The following is a 7,674-nucleotide window of genomic DNA, read 5'->3' on the forward strand; positions in this document are numbered from 1 at the left end:
ACCGTGGAGCGGCCTCCAGCAGGAACATCCTGGGGCTCCAGTCACGGAGCTGCAGACCTACTCGCCATCACGGAGCTGGCCGAGTCCGGAGCGGGAGGAGCGGTGGTGGCGCGCTGCTGCGACCCGACCCTCGGAGATTCGGAGGCTCCAACCGCAGGTCTGTTGGACAGTGACACCGGGAGCCCCTGCTGGGAGACCGCTTTTCGGGGCTTCCGCAACGGCGACTTCTCCTGCCCGAGTACCGGGGTCAAGGATGAGCGGGACCTTACATCATCGCCCGGCGTGGCTTCAACGGCTGCGGGACTTTGCCAGCGCCCGCCCGGGGCTCCAACAACAAGACCCGGAGCGCGGCCTTGCATCACCCGGCGCGGCGTTAATGGCCGCGGGACAATTGTTATCGCCAACGGGGGCTCTGACTTTGACTCTGACATCGGGGGGAGAGGGAAGTGCAGGGGAGAGATACTTTTTTTTTGCCTTCCATCACAGCGAGGTGGAGATGCGCTGTGATGGATGTCTGTGTAAATTGTGTTGTGTATTGGGTCTTTTTTTTCTTGTATGTATGACTGCAGAAACAACATTTCACTTGAGCCTCTATGAGGTTCAAGTGACAAATAAATTGTATTGTATTGTATTGTATTTTTACATTTACCAAACCAATTTACTACAAACCTGTACGTACAAACTCTGTACAGACAGCACCCGTAGTCAGGATCGAACCCGGGTCCCGATGCTGCAAGTGCTGTAAGGCAGCAGCTCTACCACTGCGCCACCGTGCCACCCAGACATATAGTCTCCCAGACACTTGCTATACTTAAGGTATACATTTTCTTTAAAGGTAAAGGGCTTGAAATTGCTTTTGGTTGTCACACATTTCATGAAATTGATAGCAAGATTCATTTCAATTCAACCTTTTACTTAAAATTGCAAAATGAATGTGCCATTCCCCACTGAGCAACCTTTGCTACTTGGCAGCACATTTCAAAGTGTGTGCTATAAATGGGGCAGGACACGTTTCCCAGTGCCCTTCAAAAATGTAAACCATATTACAGCGTGACCTCTGAGCTAAATTAATCAGCAACTGTGAGATTTCTTCTTTTTTTTTAGACTTGGGATTCCTTTCATTCTTGTTGAACATTCATTTTAGTGTTTTAACTTTTTCAGTGTTGATCAATCTGGCTAATGCATTTTGTTTCCATTGATCAAGGATTAAATGGTGTGGTCCCTGCAAAGTAGTCATTGCTGTTCAGCGCTCAGTCTTGGAAGTGGAAAGAATGGAAATACTAATGTTTTGGAACCATTTTTGACAGAATATTGTGCGTAAGAACTGTGTTCGCTAATAAATAGGTTAATGTTGTGTTAAGATAAACACTGCGTGATTGCTATGGTTTGTATCTGGGTGTCTTGCAGTTGGCTACACTCCACCAGCCATATGTATATACACACACACACACACACACACACACACACACACACACACACACACACACACACACACACACACACACACACACACACACACACACACACACACACACACACACACACACACACACACACACACACACACACACACACACACACACACACACACACACACACACACACACACACCTTGTGGATTTGGGAGGTGTTGGTGAGAAACCTTTTGAAGAAGGTCCATGTTGCACTGATGATATGACAATGGCGGAGGGTGTGAATGTATAAAGTGTTGACTGCAGTGCCCAAACTCAAGGAGCTGCTTTATTTTAAATGATGCCAACCTTTTATTTGATAGTCTGTGGTTGGCAGTGAGCTTGTAGGATGTGCAGACAATGACATGATCGAGGTGTTCAGGATGGACAGGGGAACAACAGGCTTGCTGCAACAAGTAACAATATTTATTGTTTAAATTAATATACCATTTTTTTGTTAGTACCTTTCTTGACCATGGCCTCCCAAATATGTTATGGCCATTGTGAATTAGTGGCATCACCTGCACATGCAGGTTTTTCGTGCTTGATCGAACATGAAATGTCGTTCTTGTTCAGTGTTGTCAAAGTGGGGATTGTTTGTCTACCAGCTAGTTTCACAGCGAGTGACCTACAACCATATGCCTATAGTTCAGAATGAATGATGAATGGATACTTTATTGTCACACGTGACAAGTCGCAGTGAAATTCTTTGCTTGTGCACCCAAGGTATGTAAATATTCGCCACATAAAGGACGCTGACAAAGTTAAAAGTATCCCCGCAGCAGGTCCCATTTTGTTCTCCCCCCTCCCCCCCCCTCACGGTTGCACCCCCATGCCGGGTCCTCCTTTGTTCCTTCCCCCGGCAGCGGCGTCCTCACTTCCACGTGTCCGTCCTCGTCCGTCGGTCAGCGCCATCATCGACCGCCGCACCGACCTCTCCACTATTGCCGGCCGGGTCCTCTCCCGAAGCCTCTGTGGCACCGACCCAGGCCTGAGCCGCGGGCTCCGCAGACCCAGGGGGCCCCAGGGGCTCACGAAGCTCCACGTCTGACCCGCGAGGCTCTGAGATGAAGGTAGCTGGGTGTGGATTTGAAGATGCATATCAGACATCAGGTTAGCTTATGTGCACTAGTGTCAAGGATAAGACCATCGACTGAGATACTCCAGAGCACCACAACTAGCTGTGTTTAGTTCCAACATTTATTTCAGAAGAGCAGAATCCTCCCACCCCCCACCATGCTTCCTTGTCGTGCTAGTGCTGTACCTTATAAAACGGTGTCAATATGAAGCGATTTAGCTCTCCTTGGTCTGAAATTATCTTTGTTTGGCAATTGTATATTGTACTGTATATCTTTATTGTCATGTCCTGAGTATTCACATACCCAGAGGAAACAAAAAAACATTGCTCAACCAGTGTCCATTCAGTGTGCATTAAAAATAAATAGAAATAAAATAAAATATAGTTCTCAATTCCAGAAATTCACAATCTTTACTTTAGTTTAGAGATACAGCCTGGTAACAGGCCATTCAGCCCACCGAGCCCATGGTGACCAGCGACCCCTGCACACCAACACTATCCTACCCACACTAGGGACAATTTGAAATCTTACCAAAGCCAATTAACCTACAAACCTGTCCGTTTTTGGAGTGTGGGAGGAAACCGGAGCACCCAAAGAAAACCCACGCGGTCACAGGGAGAATGTACAAACTACATAATCAGGGTCTCGCTTAATTGGGAACAAAAATAACAAACAGAATTTTGCATCAGATTGGATGTAATGAAAGATATCACACAGGAACACAGACTGACATGGAAGCTGGAGCAAGGTGTGTTCCTTGGTTTAGATTAAAAAATGGCAAACAGATACCCATGACTTTACCCAAACAAATAAAAGTTTATAAAAATAAATTTTGCATCAGGTTGGATGTAATGAAAGATATGGTCACATATATTTACCATTGACAAGAATTGCATATGCACAGATTGGATTTATTTTCCTAGTCCAAGCTGATAACCCCAAAGTACTTTGTGTAATGTGATTATTCATCACAACCATGCACTACTTGAGATTTATATACAAAAGGCAAAACATAGTTTCAAATCTTCGATAGTATTTCTCAGTGAACTGGACTGAAATGTTCTCAAATGAGCAAATCTGTTTGCTGTTTAGGAGACAACAAGCAGTCCAAACACTAATGATGTTGTAAATATGTTGTTGAAGTATTAAATTGAGTGTTGATCAGGACTCTCTGCTTGTGTTAAGATGGTACCCTCAGCTCTCAGGTCTTTAAGGTACACAAAAATGCTGGAGAAACTCAGCGGGTGCAGCAGCATCTATGGAGCGAAGGAAATAGGCAACGTTTCGGCCCGAAACCCTGAAGGAAATAGGCAACGTTTCGGGACGAAACCCGGAAGGGTTTCGGCCCGAAACGTTGCCTATTTCCTTCGCTCCATAGATGCTGCTGCACCCGCTGAGTTTCTCCAGCATTTTTGTGTACCTTCGATTTACCAGCATCTGCAGTTCCTTCTTAAACACTCAGGTCTTTAATGTAATTTATTGATTGTTGCGAGATATTGATTATCAATTCAATCATATTCAAAATGTGTTTCGTCACACTAGATTGCACTAAATATTGCAATAAAGGGAATCGAATGATTATATGAACTATATCTTTCCAATAAAAATGTGTTTATTGACATGACACCAGTGTACTTTTAAAACAACTCTGATTTAAAACTTGATCCTAAAAGTTTTTGCGCCTGGACAAATGCTAAGTTAGTATAAATTGAGCAAGGAGTAAGTAAAGAGCAAGTTTTAAGCTGCGATGTGACATAAATGGACAAATACCCAGCTTACATCCTTCAAGTGCTGAGTGAGATATTAAACAGACAGTCTTGAAAGATTAAAAGATCCTATGAAAAGGAATGGGACCTTTTGGGTTGAGACCCTTCTACAGTCTGAAGAAGGGTCTCGACACCGAAACGTCACCCATTCCTTCTCTCCAGAGATGTTACTCCAGCGTTTTGAGTCTATCTTCGGTTTAAACCAGCATCTGCAGTTCCTTCCTACACAAAAAGATCCTACGATGCTGTTTGAAGAAGTTGATGGGATTCTGATATCCTGGTCAATATTTTTCCTGTACCAATATCAAAACAAACATTTAATTGGTTATTGGGTTATTTTCTCATTGCTTTCTGTGGGTGTCTGTTGTGATATCGATGACTGCTGCATGATCACAGTAAATGCAAGTTAGAACTCGCGTTGAGGTTTTAAATGACATTGCGAAAATAGAAGCTAACTTCATATCTTCAATGTAGGAATATATTTAAACGACTATTATTACAAACTGATATTTGCATCTTTTCTCCAACACTATCTGTAGTGAATTATTGAGCTGCCTCTTTATTCATCTGCCATACTATACTTTCCAGTGACTGTTTGCAAGCTTTCATAGGAACATAGAAGCACAGGAACAGGCCCTTCAGCCCACAATGTTTGTGCTGAACATGATGCCGAGTTAAAATGATCTCATCTGCCTGCATATGATCCATATCCCTCTATTTCCTGCACTTCTAAATACTGCTCTTAAATATCACTATATGAAGTCTGAAGAAGGGTCTCGACCCAAAACGTCACCAATTCCCTCCATCCAGAGATGCTGCCTGTCCCACTGAGTTACTCCAGCATTTTGTGTCTATCTTCGGTGTAAACCAGCATCTGCAGTTTTTCCGACCCACTTTCGTATCGTCTCCGCCACCTCCTCTGGCAATGTGCTCCAGGCCCCCCACCACATTGCGTCATTAAAAGACATTGTAAAATCTTGCTCCACACATTTCCCCCTCTCACCTTATAGTTGTGCCCTCCACCCTGCCGAAAAAATACTCTGACTGTCTGCTCTTTCTCTGCCTCTAATAATTTTATATACTTGTATCAAGACTCCCCTCAACCTCTGACGTTCCAGAGAAAACAATCTAAGTCCATCCCACCTCTGCCTGAAGCTGAAATCCTCTAATCCAGGTAGCATTCTGGGAATCCTCTCCAAAGTCTCCACATCATTCCTGCAATGGGGTGACCAGAACTGCATGTAATGCTCCTTAAACGTTGCATAATGTCCTATAGATCTGCATCATGATAACCTGACTCTGATATTGCCCCTGTATGCACACCACACACTTTCTTTACCACCCTATCTACTCGTACTGCTGCCTTCAGTGAGCTATGAACTTGGACTCCAAGATTCCTCTGCACCTCAATGCTGTTAAGGGTCTTGCCATTAACTGTGCTCTCTCCCCTTACATTCAACCTCCCGAAGTGCAACATCTCGCTCTAAACTCCATCTACCATTTTCCAGCTGATATATATCCCGCTGTATCTTCCCACAGCAGTCCTCATTGTCTGCAACTCCTCCGACATTGGTGTTGTCAGCGAACTTACTCACCAACCCATCTACGTTTTCATCTAGGTTATTTATATATATAAATCACAAACAGCAGAGGTCCCAGCACAGATCCCTGCGAAACTCCACTGGTCACAGACCTCCAGCCAGAATATCTACCTTCTACCACAACCCTTTGTCCTTTATGAATAACATAGGGTCTGTTATATATAACATAGTATAATATAATAATATAGTATAATAATAACACAATATAATAATGAATCCATACGACCAAGTCATTTTGAATCCTCTAATCTTCTGGATCAGCCCACCACGAGGGACCTTATCAAAAGCCTTACTGAAATCCATGTCCACAACATCCACCACCCTACCTTCATCAAACTCTTTTGTCTACTCATTAAAAAAACGTAATCAAGTTAGCGAGACACGACCTTCCACGTACAAAGTAATGCTGGCTGTCCCTAATTAGCACATTCTCTTCCAAATACAATACAATACAATCAATACGATCAGTTTTATTCATCACATTGCACATAAAGTGCAAGTGAAATGAATTGGGAGCAATTCCAATCTTGAAGACTTCTCACCAATACATGCCCGACAATGAAGTGAGGCTCGCCAGCCTATAGTTCCCTGGATTCTCTCGACTTCCTTTTTTAAACAGAAGAACAACATTGGCCAGTCCTCTTGTGGCTAAAGAAGAAACAAAGATCCTCGTCAAGACCACCATCATCTTCTCTCTTGCCTCCATCAAGTACCCGGGATAGATCCAATCTGGAGACTTATCCACCTTAATGTTCTTCAAGAGCCTCAGCACCACCTTCTCCACAATCTCAATCTGCCCCAGCATATTAGTATTCTCCACACTGATCTCACGGTCCTCCACGTCCTGCTCCTTGGTGAATACAGACGCGAAGTACTTGTTTAGTACCTCACCTAGTTTCAGTTCGGTATAGGTTATTGTACTGAGTGTTGAGGTACAGTGAAACACTCCAGCCTCCAACTCTAAGGACAGGTTTCCTCCTTTCCCCTTCAGTAATCCTACCTTCTCCTTGGTCAACTTTTATTTTTAACACATGGAAAGCCTTGGGATTTTCCTTAATCCATCTTGCCAATGACATTTCATTGTCCCATTTGGCCCATTTAATCGCCCGCTTGAGTTCTTTCCCACTTACCTTATATTCCTCATAAACCCCATCTAATGCCACCTTCTTGCAGATACATTTTCTTTTTCCTCCTAACCAAGTTTACAGCCTCCTTGGTGATCTACTGTTCCCTTACCTTGCCGTCCTTATCCCTCCTCCTTACTAGAGCGTGCTGATCCTGCACTTTGATCAGCTGGCCTTTAAACGACTCCCATATGTCATCTATGAACAGTAGACCCAATAACAACTATCCACCTTCACGATAAACTGCTTTGCCTCAATTACTGTCAGTACCTTCACCAAGGTCCAGACCTGGCCCCATTATAGCAATATGTACGAAGGAATTGCAGATGCTGGTTTAAACCGAAGGAAGATAGGCACAAAATGCTGGAGTAACTCAACGGGACAGGCAGCATCTCTGGAGAGAAGGAATGGGTGACGTTTCGGGTCAAGACACAAATCTGTCTAAAGAAGGGTCTCGAGCCGAAACGTCACCCATTTCTTCTCTCCAGAGATGCTGCCTGTCCCGCTGAATTACTCCAGCATTTTGTGTCTATCTTTCCATTATAACAGTGTTAAAACTTATCGATGTGATCACTATCTCCCAATTCTGTTTCTACCACAACACTAGTCACCCGGCTGGGGTCATTTCCAAATATGGTCTTTCCTTGAATGGG

Source organism: Leucoraja erinacea, chromosome 24 (genome assembly GCF_028641065.1).
Source record: "Leucoraja erinacea ecotype New England chromosome 24, Leri_hhj_1, whole genome shotgun sequence".
Classification (NCBI taxonomy): Eukaryota; Metazoa; Chordata; class Chondrichthyes; order Rajiformes; family Rajidae; genus Leucoraja; species Leucoraja erinaceus.